Source organism: Penaeus monodon, chromosome 36 (assembly GCF_015228065.2).
Source record: "Penaeus monodon isolate SGIC_2016 chromosome 36, NSTDA_Pmon_1, whole genome shotgun sequence".
Taxonomy (NCBI): domain Eukaryota; kingdom Metazoa; phylum Arthropoda; class Malacostraca; order Decapoda; family Penaeidae; genus Penaeus; species Penaeus monodon.
Genome location: NC_051421.1, coordinates 7,912,818 through 7,932,017, shown reverse-complemented (window position 1 = coordinate 7,932,017; position 19,200 = coordinate 7,912,818).

Genomic DNA, 19,200 nt, shown 5'->3' with positions numbered 1-19,200 from the left:
GATCATATGCCCTTTTGAAAGATAGCTTTGATATTAATTGGATACTCTGTGCATTACTTCTGAAGGAGCTTGAGGGAGAGGGGAGTATTATTTTTGTTTCATATATAATATATATATATATATATAATATATATATATATATATATATATATATATTATTATATTATATAATACATATATATATATATATATATATATATAAATATATGTGTGTATGTGTGTTTGTGTGTGTGTGTGTGTGTGTGTGTGTGTGTGTGTGTGTGTGTGTGTGTGTGTGTGTGTGTGTGTGTGTGTTAGAGAAGTTCCCAGAAATCAAGAACAAGGAAGACATATCAGGAGATAGCTAGTGCGATATGTCCTTAGATGTCATTACATTTATTTATTCTCACCAATAACCAAGAAATAGCTTGGATATATTTAGCTCTCAACCCACACTTTTAGCACCGATAATGGAGATTGATTCTCCGAAACGTGTGCAAGAATAAAGTTTTACTCAGCAGTGTTGGCTTTCCTTTTCCTGATGAGGATCAGAGTCCCGAGGGACACCTCTGTTACCCAGTACATAAGAAGGAAATATGACAAGAATACCCTGGATGAACACAGAGTGATTGAAAAGAACTCGTTTCGCTCTGAGAAATTAGAAAAAGATGAACAATATCTGAAGCCCTGAAAGGGATTACGGAACCATCCTTGATTTTATCAGATTCAAAGTGTTTGTATACTCACTGTGCCGTGTTCATTTATATGTTTGTTTGGTGCTTCTCTACGATGCTTGAGGGTGAAGAATACACCAATTAAAACTAAAGTAGGTTCATTGGAGATCAGCTCTGACAAAAATAATAGGGAGTTCTTCCTCTGCCCCATACGTCAGGCTCTGTCTGAGAGTGCTACTGCCAGACGTGTGACTACAGAGACAAAATAAAATATTGTACTCTACAAATTGTACAGAGAATATCACTCTTTTACATAGGCGATATGCTACACAGCAATATAAACTAAACATAATCTTCTACATTTCACATGGTGTAACATCATAAAAAAGACAGTGTATATGTAATATAATCATATAATGATCACAATATACGTACGATAATATTTTCATTATAACCCGTATACAATGGTATCATAATATGGCACTCACAACTCACATTAGTATCACAACTCACTTCATTATCACAAAACCCCCACAATGTATGAACTTGGGTGCTAAATGTTTACTATCCAACAGATAGTTACTAAAGCCAGCCATTGATTTAGGCAAAAAAAGTTGATAGAAGCAAAGTTCTCTTTAACTTCTCTGATAAGATACTATCAGATGACCAAGGCCTGGATTACTGTATGCCACCCAACACCATTATCCACACATATTTCTTTGCCTCACCATCCGAGACTGTAGTATTTATAAAGGAAGATGTAACCATATCACTAATAATATCTCCGTTGTAGCTAACAACACATTTAAGAAATTCCAACATTATATTAAGGACGGCCATGAGTACCAGCCATTCCCTGCTTCTTTGAAATCCTTGAAAAAAAGACGATATTATTATTTCCAAAACCAATAAAGGTCGTGGAGTCGTTATCCATAACCGAAACGATTACCATAATAAAATTTCAATTCATTACTGATGATAACTCTAAAACTAAAAAGAATTAATTCTGGCACTGCTACATAGCTCTTAAAACTAGAAGACAAACTAGATAGATGTTCATTGAAAACAATATTGGGGAAAGTCACTTGTACTCCCTTTACTACGTCCTGGCTCAAAACCTGTTTTTTTTTTATGGTATTCCTAAGATACATAAACTCAGTGTACCCCTTCGCCCCACCATTTCCGCTGTTGGTACTTTCAATTACAAAATTGCCATTTTTTATTAGAAATAATCTCGCCACTTAACACCAATCATAATACTGTAAATAACTCTTTTGCTATTGTGAAAGAAATTTGTTCACTCAAACCACAACACCTCGGTTACAATTATTAGTGAATAGTGACATAGAGTTTACACACACACACACACACACACAAAACACATATCACAAAATATATACGTATATTAATATATAATATATATAATATATATATATAATATATATATATAATATATGTGTGTGTGTGGTGTGTGTGTGTGGTGTGTGTGTGGGGTGTGTTGTGTGTGTGTGTTTGATACACACTCACATATCACAAATATATATGTGTATATTTAATATTAGATATATATATATATATATATAATATATATATATAATATATATATGATATATATATTAATATAATAAATATATATATAAATATATATATAATATATATAATATAAAATATATATATATATAAAATAATAATATATATATATATATATATAATTAACACATAATGCATGCATATATATAAACACACACACACACACACACACACACACATACACACACATACGCACACACACACAAACACACACACAAATTTTATATATATTATTATTTAAATTTTAAAATATAAAATATTATATATATATAATATATATATATATATATATATATAATATATATATATATAATATAAAATATATATAATATATATACAGCTATATATAAATATATATAATATATATATAATAATAAATATATATATATATATAATATAGAATAAAATATGATATAAGTATATATATGGATATATATAAAATATAGATAAATAAAAATTATAAAATATAAAAATTATATATATATATATATATTATAACAAAGGGTATCAAAAAATCCGTCAAAAAGAAAATTAAAAAAAACAAAATACAAAAATTAAAAATTTTGCGACGAAAAGGGAAAAATATTTAAATGAACATTGCCAGAATTGAAAACTTTCTATCAAAAAGACAATAAAGAACTCACCAAGGAGTCGAACTTTTACCAAAATTTAAAAACCACAATGGACACTATCAAACTAAAGATGGCTTTTTTTTATGTGATGGAAAAGAATCAAAGATAGATGGAACAATTTTGGGTTCCAACCGATACAAAAAAATAAAGATCCAAAAACAACTTTAAATTTTGACTCAATGAAAAGCGAAGAAAAACCATCGCATGCTAGACGAAGTTAAAAAAAGCCATAAAAAAATTAAAGAATAAAAAACCCCGGGAATGATGAAAAACACGAACTATCAAAAATGCTGGCGAAAGTGTTGAATACTTTCTAAAAAATTCGTACGAAAATTTGGAATGAAGAGATGGCCGAAGATGGTAAAATCATCTTTACCCCCATCCCCAAAAAGGGTGACGTACTCCAAAGTAACGATAACAGGAAAATTGCATTAATAAGTCACAGCAGCTTTTTTTTTTTTTTTTTTTTTTTTTTTTCTGAAAAATGAAGTTAAAGTCAAAAAAAATTGTAGCGAACAAGCAGGTTTTCACCCGGGAAAAAAGGGTACCAAAACCAGTTTCTAAATCAAAAATTTGATAAAGGGAAAAAAACAGAGAACATCAAAAGACCCATACCTGTGTTCTTTGTTACTCAAAAGCTTTTGAACTTGATCACATATCCCTGAAAAACATGAACAAATATGAAATTTCAAAAACATCATCCAACTAAAAACCCTTTTATGACCAACAACAAGCAACGTAAAACCACTTAGGGGTTTTAACAAAAGGGTTTGAAGTAAATAAAGGAATAGACAAGGTTGCATTCTGTCTCCGCACCTTTTAATATATTTTCTGAAGCAATTTGAGGGCTTAGAAAATTTTTGGGGGAAAATTAGATGTGGAGGATAAAAAAATTAAAATCAAAGATACGCCGATATATATTTTAATTGCCGCAGTATCTTTCAACTACAAAAAACACTAGTTAAGAAGCAGTGAAAAGGTGGTTTTGTTTCTTAATCCCAAAAAAAAACTAAATCATGAAGTTCGAAGTAACCGGCAATAAACGATAAAAATTTTAAACCCCAAATAAAGGAGTTTTGTGGAAATGTGAAAGGGTTTTAACTTTCTTGGAGCTGTTATAACAAAACATATATATTCACCCCAGATAAAAAAAAAATTACCATTTCCCCAAAAAGCCACGGTTGCTTCAATAACCTGGGAAAACGAAGCATTTCCTTTCGGAAAAATTGAGGTTATTGAAATCATTAGTTTCCCAAATTTCATCATATTTTTTGATTGTTTGGAGTCCGGGAAAAAGATAACAAGAAAAAAGGGCAATAGTTTTTAAAAGTGGGGTTACGAAAAGTACTGTATTTCTGGACAGAAAAAAAAACAAATGATGAAGTGCTGGAAAAAAAATTTTAAAGACTCTTGGACTTTGAACAAAAGGAAAATAAATTTTGGGCATGTGATGAGAAGTAAAAGTATTGAGAAAGACTCAAAAAGGGTGGTGATAGGAAACAGAGAAGAGGCAACCAAACAAGACTGAGCGCAAAATCAAAAAAATTTGCGGGTGTCGATGGTACAATTTAAAGAAAAGCGCAAGGCGAGTTGGTGGCGTAGGGTGGTGGAGAGGCCACGGCTGCTCAAAATTTGGCATCCGTTTTTGAATGATATATATATATATATAAATATTTTTATATATATTATATATATATAAATGTGTGTGTGTGTATGTGGTGTGTGTGTGTGTGTGTGGTTGTGTTTTTTGTGTGTGGGTGTGGGTGTGTGTGGTGTGTGTGTGTGTGTGTGTGGGGTTTTTGTGTGTGTATTAGTTTTATATTAAAATATATATATATAATTTTTATATAATATATAATTATTATATGTTATAATATGTAGTATTTATTGTAATATATATATAATTATTATTTATTATATAATAATATAATGTTAAAAATATATATTATATATAATATTATAAATATATGAATAATCCATACCGGCACACATATTGTGTATCACGTGTATATGTAGTATACATATAATATATAATATATATATTATATTAATATATATAATATATTATATATATATATAAATATTTCCCCTTTTTTTTTTCTATTAATGGGATCTGGGGAAAAATAGGTTGTCCCCATACTGTGATCTATGGACAGGTTTAAAGTAATTTACAAGGATTAACAAAGAACAATATAATAACAATGTGAATTCCGTGTATCATACATTATTAAACCGACATTTACGACAAACTTGATGTAATAGGGATTATGATGTAAAACCAAAAGATAAAAATAAAAGAAAAAAATTTTGTAGACTTCCAGACGAAGACTAGCGGAAAGGAACCGAGGGCGGAATAGGGGAAGGATATGTAAATAGTAAATCAAATTTTTAATTCTATCGTAATTCGGTTGCAGTGACTGGAAAGAACGTTATTCCAATGGTTATGAATCTATATGCCCTCTACCCCATCATTTAATCCGGGCAAAAATGAAAAAAACCCCGCTTCTCCAATTTCAATGTACGGAAAATCTGCATGCCAGGCCGCACGGGGTTTACTGTGCACAAGCAAATCTCCCTTCGGTGCGTGACGGCGTTGGGGGGAAATGCTCCCAATTTTGGGTTCTGGCTACTTAATCAAATACTAATCAGGGCTGGGCCTGCATTCCACGAGGGAGCGCTCCGAGCTCCGCCTTGTGCAGGCGGTTTCTCGCGAAAAGTTTTGTTTGCTCAGTTTTTTCCATTTACCAGTTTAAACCGGGTTACGAAATGTTTTTATTTTCGGGAAATCAAATACGGCTAATCTGTGGAGTAGTTTTGTAGTTAGGGATGTAACTCCGCCTTGAGACATTTTTATCTAGTAAAAACAAGCAGTTTTTGGGAAACCAACGGATTTTAGATATTATACGTGTTTTTACGGCTTTACAAAAATTTCAGCATCTCCTCCCCCAGACACACACACCCCCACACACACAAAAAACCCCCACACAAAACCCACCAACAAATTATTAATTTTATATATAATATATATATATAAAAATTAATATATAATATATATAATATATAAAATATATAATATAATATATATTTGTGTGTGTGTGTGGTGTTTGTGGTTTTTTTGTATGCTGTAAGAAAAAAAAACCAAAAACCCCCCCACACCACACAAAAACACACAAAAAATCTTTTTTGTGTGTGTGTTTTTTTAAAAAATCCCCCAAAAAGGAGCACAGCAATACAAGAAAACAGCAAACAAAAAACAATATGAACCGCATACACCATATAATGCTTTTGTGGGGGTTTTTAGCGGCCCCCGGAGAAAGCACTCTACTCTCCTAAAAACAATTTATGTAGACCGATTTGGATTTTTTTTGCGTAAGTCTAATTGATGTTAGTTTTTTATTAAAAAATCATTTACGTTATCACATGGCCCTTCCAGGGATTTAATCAAGGGGAAAAAACTTCGGAAAAATACCCAGAAATGGATATTTCGAATATGTGTGTAAAGGTATAATTATATATAATATTATAATATATATATATATATATATATAATAAATATTTATATTATAATAATTTTTATATATTATATAATAATATATATATATATAATATATATATTTATATAATGTGTTATAGAAAGCCGTGGAAAAAGAATTTTTATCAGGGAAAAGGAAAAAACCAAAAACGGGTGAGAAAACTATTTTTCAATTACAAACGTTTGGGGAAGCAATCTCCCTCATCAGTGCTAAAAAAAAAAGAAAAATTAAATTTATAAAAAATAATAATAACGCACAGTAAACAATACGATAAATCATTAACTGTCCACAGACAAAAAGGCAGTGTAGCAAATAACAGGTACTAACAAAATGGGTGGGTTGGCAGTTACACTGGTAAACATGGTGGTTGCAGTGGAATTATTGTTTCGTTGTGGTTTTCATATGTGTCGGATGTGGAGTGATTCCTGCTATGATTCAGTCAACTGTTTAGAAGGTGGTGACTGGCTCAAGATTTTTGAATCAGTATGCTAAAAGGGGTGTGTGGAGGTGAGAGTGCTCTCTGATTGCTGAGAAGGATGGATTGTTCAGCTGTAGGCCGGTCCTGATTGACTTGCCTTTGTGTTCGAGAATGCGGTGACGGAGCCATCGTGAGGTTGATCCCACGTACCTAGCCTGACAGCTAGGACAAGTAAATAGGTAAACCACATTCGAACTAAGTTCAGAGTCACACTTTTCTTTTTTTCTTTAAGAAATTTCCGATAGTGTTAGAATTGTAAAAAACAAACCGAAAACATATCTGAGGATAGCATTGTCTGAGAATTTTGTTTAATGATTTTCTGAGATCAAAACTAAGACCGCCCATGTATGGAAGTTTTATATATTTAATGTCTTTGTTGACTGTGGTTGTTGCTGGTTTTAGGTAGAATTTATGAACAAAAATTGCGTAGTGCTTTTGTAGAATAGATAAGATGGGTACCCATTTGAAGCGAATATTCCTTTAGGAATGAAGCTTCTTCATGAAAACTAGTCCAGGTTGAACAAATAGTGTAAGCCCGTTGATAAGTGTAGTAAGGTTGTTAAGCTTGTAAATATGAGGATATAGCTGAGATAATGAGTCCGAGGCCAGTGAATGTAGGTTCCTGTAGGTACTGGTGAAGAAGCAGTTATTACGAAAATTTATGCAAGTATCAAGAAATGATAGTTTATTATTTTGTTCAATTTCACAAGTGAATTTAATGTTGGGGTGTTGTGAATTCAAGTATGAGAGGAAAGGGTTAATGTGAGAGGGTCATTAAAAATAAGAAAGTATCATCCATGTAACGACGATAAAATATAGGTTTGAAATTAGCAGGACAATTATTAACCAAGCTTGTTCTGGTGGCAAAGGAATGTATTGGCGTAACAAGGGCCAAGTGGTGATCCCATTGCTACACCGTCCATTTGCGTGTAAATAGAGTCATTAAAGCTAAACACTGAATTATAGCAGCTATATCCAATAGTTTCTTATAAATGTCCTTATTCAGACCGTACAAGTTTTAAGAGTTGATGAAGCATTTTGTTGTAATTATGTCAGTGGTTTCTTTAAGAGGAACATTAGTAAATATGATTCTGTGTCAAAACTTGCCATAGTGACAGGTCGTAGTGGTTTAAGGGCACAGATTTCTTTGATAAACGAGAAAGAGTTTTCTATAGTATATTCATTTGTGGTTAATGGGGTGATGATCTTAACTAAGAATTTAGCAACATTATAATTGAAGGTTCCAATAGCAGAAATTATGGGGAGTAGTGGTTGACCAATTTTATGAATTTGGGAAGGCCATATAAGAACTAGGTTTGGAGCCAGATGTAGTTAAAAGGTTGTAAGTGATTTCACCGATAGATGTTCTTATCGAGCGTAAAAGTCTGTTTAATTTGTCTTCTAATTTCAGTAGATGAGTAGCAGTGTCAGACATAATTGGTTTAAATTTGGAGGTGTCATTAACTATAGTTTTAAGCTTATTGTGGTAGTCATCTTTGTTTAGGATAACAACTCCACGACCCTTATCTGGTTTGGTGATGATGATGTTTTTATCATCTTTTAAGGTTTGTAAGGGTGTAAGGAAGGGGTGTGGATCATGGTTGCTTTTGATATGATGTTTGAATTTCTTATAAGTGTCGTGTGCCACAGTAGAAATGTTGTTGGTGATATGATTCCATCTTTCTTTATAAATCTCACAGTTCTTTATAGTGTGACTTAATTTTTTCAAAACAAAGAAAAAAATGATTATGGGAAATGGTACTGGGTGGCATACAATAATCCAAACCTAAAGAAAGGACTTCTTTTTGTTCATCTGATAATATCAGAAAAGTTGAAAATAACCTTATTCTTGTCCACCTTTTTGTTTAGGTCAATTCCTAGTTTTGCTAGCTTCTTATATGTCTGAGATCAATGTTACATAATTTCTTATTTATATTTTTGCCAATGATAGATAACAATCCTTTGGAATCGAAAAGAGAAACAGAGGAAGTAAATAGAGTATGTCATCCTCCAGTTTCTTTTTGATGTTAGGAATCTTTTTCTTTTGTTATTTATTTCACAATCCAAAAGATCGAAGCACCATGAACGATATGTCATGGTAGTTTGGAATGTGGGAAAATACACTCTAAATTTAATAAAATCAGGTAAAGTTCCATAGGATTTACATGCTTCAAGGATTTTAAGTCTTTTTCCACCTTCTTGAACGAGGATTTTTAATCTCGTAGAGGTTCCAGGGTATTCTTGCCGTCTTCTTGATGTAATGTTTAAAAGTCCGTGTGCAAAGAATTTTTGGGAAGATAACTCTTAAACTCACGTGTAAAGTTACTAATTTTATTACAACAAAGTAAAAAGATTGGGCAATCTATGGCTAAAAAAACAGAAAATTAATTAAAAAAAATTCTAATATACGCAAAGTAAAACATACGTAAATCATTACGGAAACATAAATAAAAAAAAATTTTGCAGTGTAGCAATAACATTGTACTAATCCAAAAATTGGTAGGTTCATTAATTATGGTAACAGGGTGGTATGATGGATATTTTGATTCGAAGAGTAAGGATATGATTATCCTCTAGTTTATTTGATGTTAGTGATCTGCTTGATCTGGTCATATGTTTAGGTGGTAGGTCCGATCTTGAAAATCGTATTGCAAAGGGTGATTGTGGAGGTTGGGAGTGCATCTCATCTCTAAAGTTAAAAATGATGTAAAGTTCCTAGCTTTGAATTCCTTTTTCGTGATGCGTGAGCCATCGTGAGGTTAACCCACGTACTACTGACACTAGGACAAGTAATTAAAACACATTCGAATAAGTTCAGAGTCCACTTTTACTTTTTCTTTAAGAAATTTCCGATAGTGTTAAATTGTAAAAACAAACCGAAAACTTTCTGAGATAGCATTGCTTAGGATTTGTTTAGTGATTTTCTGAGATCAAACTAAGACCTGCCCATGTATGGAAGTTTTATTATTGATGTCTTTGTTCGACTGTGGTTGTTGTTGTTTAGTGAATTTATGAACAGAAAATTGCGTAGTGCTTTTGAACAGATAAGATGGGTACCCATGAAGCGAAATTTCCTTTAGGAATGAATTCTTCATGAAAACTAGTCCCAGGTTAACAATTGTACCCGTTGATAGTGTAAGTTGTTACTAGTAAAATGAGGAATATAGTGAGATAAGGAGTCCGAGGCCAGTGAATGTAGGTTTCCTATAGGTACTGGTGAAGTAAACAATTATTACGAAAATTTTCGTAATAATTGTTTCTTCACCAGTACCTATAGGAAACCTACATTCACTGGCCTCGGACTCCATTATCTCAGCTATATTCCTCAATTTACAAGCTTAAAACCTTACTACACTTATCAACCGGGCTTACAACATTTGTTCAACCTGGACTAGTTTTCATGAAGAAGCTTCATTCCTAAAGGAATATTTCGCTTCAAATGGGTACCCATCTTATCTGTTCTACAAAGCACTACGCAATTTTCTGTCATAAATTCTACCTAAACCAACAACAACCACAGTCAACAAAGACATCAAATATATAAAACTTCCATACATGGGCGGTCTTAGTTTTGATCTCAGAAAATCACTAAACAAAATTCTCAGACAATGCTATCCTCAGATATGTTTTCGGTTTGTTTTTTACAATTCTAACACTATCGGAAATTTCTTAAAGAAAAAAGAAAAGTGTGACTCTGAACTTAGTTCGAATGTGGTTTACCTATTTACTTGTCCTAGCTGTCAGGCTAGGTACGTGGGTTCAACCTCACGATGGCTCCGTCACCGCATTCTCGAACACAAAGGCAAGTCAATCAGGACCGGCCTACAGCTGAACAATCCATCCTTCTCAGCAATCAGAGAGCACTCTCACCTCCACAATCACCCTTTTAGCAATACTGATTTCAAAATCTTGACCTCCCACCTTAACAGATTTGACCTGATCATAGCAGAATCACTCCACATCCGAACTATGAAACCACAACTAAACAATAATTCCACTGCAACCACCCTGTTTACCATGTAAACTGCCAACCACCCATTTTTGGTTAGTACCTGTTATTTGCTACACTGCTTTTTTTTTTTTTTTTTTTTTTGTCTGTGGCCAGGTAATGATTTATCGTATTGTTTTACTTTGCGTTATTATTATTTTTGTATTAAATTTAATTTTTCCTGTTTTTTTAGCACTGATGATGGAGATTGCATTCTCCGAAACGTTTGTAATTGAAAAATGAAGTTCTTCTCAGCCGTGTTGGTTTTCCTCTTCCTGATAAGAATTCGTTTCCCACGGGACTCTTCTATAACACATTACATACTAAAGAAGTACGGCAAGAATACCCTGGACCTCTACAGGAAGATTGAAAAGAATTCCTTCCGTTCCAAGAAGGTGGAAAAAGACTTAAAATTCCTTGAAGCATGTAAATCCTATGGAACTTTACCTGATTTTATTAAATTTAGAGTGTATTGTCCCACATTCCAAACTACCAGGACATATCGTTCATGGTGCTTCGATCTTTTGGATTGGGAAATAAATAAACAAAAGAAAAAGATTCCTAACATCAAAAAGAAACTGGAGGATGACATTACTCTATTTACTTCCTCTGTTTCTCTTTTCGATTCCAAAGGATTGTTATCTATCATTGGCAAAAATATAAATAAGAAATTATGTAACATTGATCTCAGACATAATAAGAAGCTAGCAAAACTAGGAATTGACCTAAACAAAAAGGTGGACAAGAATAAGGTTATTTTCAACTTTTCTAATAGAATATTATCAGATGAACAAAAAGAAGTCCTTTCTTTAGGTTTGGATTATTGTATGCCACCCAGTACCATTTCCCATAATCAATTTTTTCTTTGTTTTGAAAAATTATGTCACACTATAAAGAACTGTGAGATTTATAAAGAGAGATGGAATCATATCACCAACAACATTTCTATTGTGGCACACGATACTTTCAAGAAATTCAAACATCATATCAAAAGCAATCATGACCCACACCCCTTCCTTACACCCTTACAAACCTTAAAAGATAATAAAAACATCATCATCAACCAACCAGATAAAGGTCGTGGAGTTGTATCCTAAACAAAGATGACTACCACAATAAGCTTAAAACTATAGGTTATGGAACACCTCCAAATTTAAACCAATTATGTCTGAACCACTGCTACTCATCTACTATATATATTAATATATATACTATATAATAAATATACATATATATACGATCTATATTAATATACATCTATTACATATAATATATATAATAGTATAATATATATATATAGGTATGTTGTGTGGTGTGCGTGTGTGTTTTGTGTGCGCGTGCGTGTTATGTATGCTATTATAAGTATGTGTGCTTGTATGTTTGTGTTGTTTGCGTGAATGTACGTATATAACAACAATAATAAAATAATAATATAATATTAATAATAATAATAATAATAATAATAATAACAATAATAATACAAAGCGACAGTGTGTTATATCCTGCCCAGCACGTCTGCATTCTCTCTATCCTCATGTGCGTCTGTGGCAGGCTTTTCTTTCAGGTGCGCACCCTTTTCTGGGCATCTATTGTCCTGTTTTCTAGGCACTCAAACTACATATTTCGTAAGTTTTTTTTCTTTCTGTCTTTATATCTTTCTCTTTCCTCTTCGAGCTTCACGGTGGGTTTCTATGTACACAGCGTATTGTCCTGTGCAGGTGTAATCGTCTCCCGGCTGGTTCTTGCACATGTGGGTGTTGTGGCATTGTCGCGATGTTTTTAATTATTCTGTGGCTGTAATTGCTTGTGCCTACATGTCAGCCCGATCACGACAGATGGATGCTATATATACACATCCACATACAGACAAAACTCGTACCACAGATGGAATGATTTTGATCAAAGATAAAAAGTTTATTATTGCTATTTTTATTTGTCTCTCTGTACACATCACAACGATTTATCCATATTGGAAGAATTAAGCATTCTTCATATCCTGGATGGACTTATTATCTGTACCTTCACGTTGGAAGACATGGTTTTCCTCTATCGATCTACGATCGCAAAGCTTCCTGAAGCGCACTGTGAACATCCTCATATATTTCCGTTCAAGTTGCTTGCACGTTTTCAGCAGGTCAATGCCCCGATCGTGCAGTGTAGCTTACGATGTTCTTGAGAGGCCGGTTTAACAAGTTGATCTGGATATCGGCGAAAGCTTGTCCACACGCTCTTACGCTTGACCAGAAACATCCCTGTGCTGGAGCTTCTCCAACACCGGCAAAGTTACCGTGTAGTCGGGCCGTTTAGCACGAGCGTTTTCCACTACAAACTGACACCGGTGAGCACACTACTGTAAAAATACTACTGTAAATCAGTGTAATCGTTAGATATATGCAATTGGCTTTACCATCAAAACGAAGTATATATTTAATTTTCCCTTATTAAGCTTATAAGTTCATGAGTTACGTAAGTTAATGGCCCTATAAGCTTATTTGATACACTCTTTTCCTACCTCATCAACGTTGAAGAAGCAGGATTGGAGCGGCGCAGGGAGCAAGTCCAGTCACGTTGGGCTTAGTGATTGCGAAGTTCTCAGGAGCTCTTCCGTCAGAGTTAAAACTTGGAAGGGCAGGTTTTGACTCTCCGTTCTGCACGTTCGTGGACTTCACACAAGGACCCAATCCTAGTGTTCTGTCAAGAAGCATTTATTAAAGATCATATATAGAAAGATGACTACAGACTGAGTAACAACAAATATGAAATAACCCCAAAAATCATTATGAAATTGAATTGTGATAACCGGATAATTACTCCCATGTATGCGAATAGCTCCTTCGAGACATGCGTCGAAGGTTAAATTCCCCCTGGGGGTTGGCGTGGTAGGGTTGGCGACGGCGGAGGCAACATGGGCTAGAGTCCCCGCCTTCAGCAGGGAAGACCCTAGCTGGTCGTCATTGGTTGGGGTCGTGTCGCACAACACACGGCCAGAGCCACTGCAGACTTACGACCTCAACCTGGTTATGTCTGTATCAATATCGTATACCAATAAAAAAGTCTCCTAAAATTAAATAGTCTTTATTAATGTTATATATAGTACATATATAATGTTATCTAGATTCATGTTATTTTGTTTTTGTTTTTTTCATCAAGACATCTCGCAGAGAAACCAGAGGCCACCTGATGACTCGATCATGTCCCTAGACTCGCTTACCATCCATATATATCTGAATTTGCTGAGAATGCATTTTTCTGAATGGCATTAGGAAGGCAATTTCTTCGAAAAGGAAATCTACCAGCAACATAGAATTCCATGAAAGGCTTTTTCAATAGTCTATAGCTATAAATACTTCGCGATACAGTGTAATAAAACAGGCACACACACATACTATAAATGAACATAATGATATATATGTGTGTGTGTGCGTGGTATTCTTAGTTTGTGTGTGTGTGTGAGTATACAACCCATGTGATACGCACACAATATTTTTTATTTTATTTATATATGTTGTTTTATATGTATAAATGTATGTGTGCTATGTGCTATATATATAATATATATATTGTAATATATTGTATATATATATATGCATAATATATAATATATGTATAGATATATGTATAGTATATATTATATATATTAATATATGCTATATATATATCTATATCTACTATATCTGTTTAACGGGGGGATCCTTCAGATGGTGGGGGTTTTTTGTCCGAATACTTTGTGCGATTTTATTTTTAGCGAGTTAATTTATTTATTTATTTATTTTTTAAAGCGTAGCTCCTATATTTAGGTTCATAAGCTCTGACCTAGGTGGATATGGCAGGTGGCGAAATCCATAATTTTTTCCCCCCCCATGTCGAATCAGTGTTAAATGACAAAAATATTCGCAACAATGCCAAGTGTCTCTCGTGCGAAAAAAAAAAACCCGCTTACTTACTCCTTAAAGTATAGGATTTTTCGAATAATTGGATGTGAAGGAGCTTTCGTCAGTGGTCTAAAGAAATGCCCTCTTATTTTTGTTAAAAATGATGACACTACTACTCTTCATCAGCCTAGTAAAACTAAAAGCAATGATTCCTTGTTTCACGATACCCCCCCCCCTTTTTTCTGTACTGTGATGTCTGTCCTCCTTTTTTTTTTCCCTTTCTTTTTCTCTCACTCTCTCTTTCACATCCTTCCTCACTCCCAGATCCTTACCTCTTTCTCTTCTTCATGCCTCCCCCCTCTCGTATCCTTCTTCCCTCCTCCCTATCTTTTATTCTCTCTCTCTCTCATTACCGACTCCTCGCCCTACCTCTCGTCATTCGCCTCCTTCCCACTCTGGTCCCAGCCTTTCTTAATGGCTTTTCTCTTCTCTTCTCCCTCTCTCGTTCTCGTTCTCACTTCCTCTCTCTCTTTCTCGTCCCTTTTGTCCCTCACTCTATCTCACACAATCCACTTCACTTAGTCAACCCGTAACCCCCACCCACACCCCCACACAGCCTGCACGCCACTCACAGACATAAGCAAAGCTAAGAAAAGCGGTCATTTGCATTGATTTTTTACATATTGCAAGTTTTTATTGAAACTACCTAACATATTGTTTTACAGTACTATGCAACAAAACATATGATTGATATTCGCACACCCAAAATCTACATTTAGTTTATAACGCATTACTTACATAATTGTAGGAAAAGTGTTATTTTAATTTTATATATATATAGATAATATATCTATATACATATATACTATATAGATCCTAACATACATGCATGTATATCTATATATATATATATATATATATATATATATAATATATATATATATGCATATATATACACCACTACAGGAACATACACATCATTTCACACATAAAATACACACACAGACATCACACACACACACATATATGTCTTTGTTTTTTTTAATGGTAGGTTTCTGTTTGGATGCCGCCGTGGGTCACGAGGCATCTACGTAGTTTTCATGTGTGATGCCTTGGAGTGAGTACGTGGTAGGGTCCCAGTTCTTTCATGGAGAGGGCCCGGTGTTTACCTTTTTTAGGACATCATTCTCTTCTATTTTATCCGGGCTTGGACCGGCCACTGACTTTGGGCTGGCTTGGCCACCCATGGTTAAGGTAGGCAATCAGAGGTGACGTCCCTTGCCCAAGGGAACAACGCGAAAGTAGCCCTGGCCGATGACTCGAAACCCCTCGAACTCAGACTGCCTTCGTGCGAGTCATAAGTCTGTGATGCTCATAACCACTCGGCCACCGCGGCTTATATAATTATGTATATGTATGTATAGAATATATATATTATATATATATATAATATATATTTATTTATCTGCATTTATTACATACATAAATATATTTATTTATAGATAATATGTTTATGTATGTTACATATATATAATATATTATATATATATAATATATATAGTATATAGATATATATTTCCATATATATATATATATATAATTATAGTTAACTTATAATATTCATATATATATATATTATATATATATATATATATATATATATATGTATATATATATTCATATATATTCATATACCTCTTGCATGCACACATACAGTTTCTTTGCACACACACACACACACACAACACCACACACAAGTGAACACACAACACAACACACTTTCTATAAACATATATCAGAAAATTTGAATCTAAGTGAATTAATGAAGAAAAAAAACGCGATACTTCATTTATATCGAAATTGCTGATACATCCCTCTTTCTTTTCCTCTGAAACATAAATGTAATCAAGTGCTGAAGATTTGCCGATAAACATATTTTAGATAGAGAATATATAGTAAAATGTTTTTCACAGGTGGCACTGACGTAGGAACCTTTGAAACAAAAAGGCTTTTTCCAAGGTTTTAAGAACACTGATGGAACTTATAGCCTCGTGGACGATTTCTCATCACCTGTCCTATCCCCTTACTTGGGTGAGTGATTAATCTCATCTGCGGTGTCCCTCTCTATATTCCTGTTATTGATTGTAACAGTATAATTATTTTAACAAATCCTATATAGCATAACAATGTTCTTGCTAATTGATTATCTTATCTCACACTTATTTTATCCACCTTATTTATTCTGTTTCTTCAATTCTAACCTAAGATTATTTCCAGGCGTGCTGTTTCCCCTTCATCACTGTATTTTTTTCACGTGACTTAGAGATTCATTACTTCATCATTGATTTGTCTATTTTCCTTTCTAGATCACACCATGTTCAGTTGGCTGATGCTCTCCTGCCTCTTAGGCTTCTCCCTACTGAGGGGTCAGGTAGGGACCACACTGTTGAATGCTTCTTGCTTTTTCGTCCACATGTCTTGTTAAAAGAGGGTCAGATTCTTCTTTAATATTCATGAAAACCTTATTTTTCATGTGAAATAGCATCGCTTATTACAAACATGGCCGTTTCTTTTACTAGGATTACCAGTATGTTACAAGGGAAGCAGTGTCGCTGGAAAACAAATGCATGAAATGTGGATTGGACCGCCTTTGCCAACTGCAGGTTCATTTTCCACATGCCTGAATCCGCATTTCGATGATGTGGAGAATCTGGAGGATTATATGTCGTAAGTTAATCTGGTCTACGTCCAGTGTTTTCTTACAATGACACAGCACATAATAATTTTTTCCATAAGTTAACAGTTTTAGACTCATTTATGATGAAGGGAGGAGATAACAATATTATTTCAAAGTTTATGCACTTCGTATGGTCTAGCAGCATCCCGATGGTATCTCAGGAGGCGTGGTTCGTGAGGCGACCTCGTTAAATCTTGCGAGCAAACAAGTAGCCTTCATCACAGGCCATCAGATGAGGGCAATGAGGGTTGAGTCTGACGTCAGAGTTTCCGCTGTTTTCCCTCGACAATCCTAGGAAGAGATCGTTTTTCTGATCTTGCCACTTCTGCGGCGAACTTCCCGTTTACAAACTGGTGAGTGAGGAACAGACTGAAAGTGTGCAAGACGTCGTCAAGTGATCGTAACCTCACACCGCTGCGTCTTTGCTGTGTTTTCATTCCCCCACCTGCTTCCAGCCACCACGCTCACCGCTCCCCACTGGCGGCACCATCACCTCGGCTGGCTCTATCTTTGGCTAAAATGACTGTTTAAGGAACACTGTTCACTTAATATTAAGCATGTCTCTTTACTTGTCTTGATGTACACTCACTGTTGATTAATATTACTGATTTCCAACATATCTTTCATTGTACATTTCATATATAAAAGCTTGGTCTCGCGTATATAGATCTACATGCCCGCTTGTGTATATATTGAGATAAGCACTGCTGCATTATGAACTGATAACGAGCTTGTCTTCTTGTTATGTGATTTTTTATTTCCATTACTTAACGCGCGTATATATTGAGAAACACTACTGCAGTTTGAATTGATAACGAATGTGTTTTCTTGTTATAGTGATTTTTAAATATTCATTTGTCATTTTTGACATTCCCTGCAATACACAGAAATATCCACTTGCAACTATATGAATATTTACAACATAATAACATTCTCACGCGCAACACAAAATAACATACATACACCAAGGGGTCAAAATTCACCTAATGGTAAACAGAAGGTAGCTCACCTCCGACAAAAAAGAACTGAAAGAACAAAAAAATGAGAAATTGAATGAATAGATAACTAGATAAGATAAAACTAAACCCTCAAAAACCCCGGGAGTACAAATGTCGTTACAGTTAAATGAGTTTTTAAAAAAAAATTTGCAAGTGAAATCTTTTGCATGAGTAAACAGAAACCACTAACTTTTCGTTGGTGAATAAACAAGAAACGAAAAGGTCGGGCTACTCCGGAATAACAAAAAAAAAAAATCTTACTAATTGATAGTAGCACCACTAAACTTCCTCCTACGCGCCTGTAAACAAAGTGCTTAAATTTTTGGCTGTAAAATGTTTGTTTGCGTGTGATTGTAAACACTGGCTATGTACCTTGTATGTAGACAGGGAAAATATAAGAATTTGTAGACATGCAAAATTTATAGACAAGGCAGTGCCTCCACGTCAAAAGTTTCTCTTCCCCCAAACCATTACCTGAATGACCTTAGATCAAAATGATATTAAATATAAATGTGTGTGGGGGGAATGGTCTATGTGAGGTTTTGCATGTATTATGCATGAATATCTATTCATCTGTGTGTGTGGGGTGCGTGCTGCGTGGCGTGCCGTAATATATAAACACATACCACACTCTTATTTTATATTTATATTTTACACACTAACGTACAAACATACTCACACACAATAGAAATACTGTTTTTCAGAATAACTTAGGAATT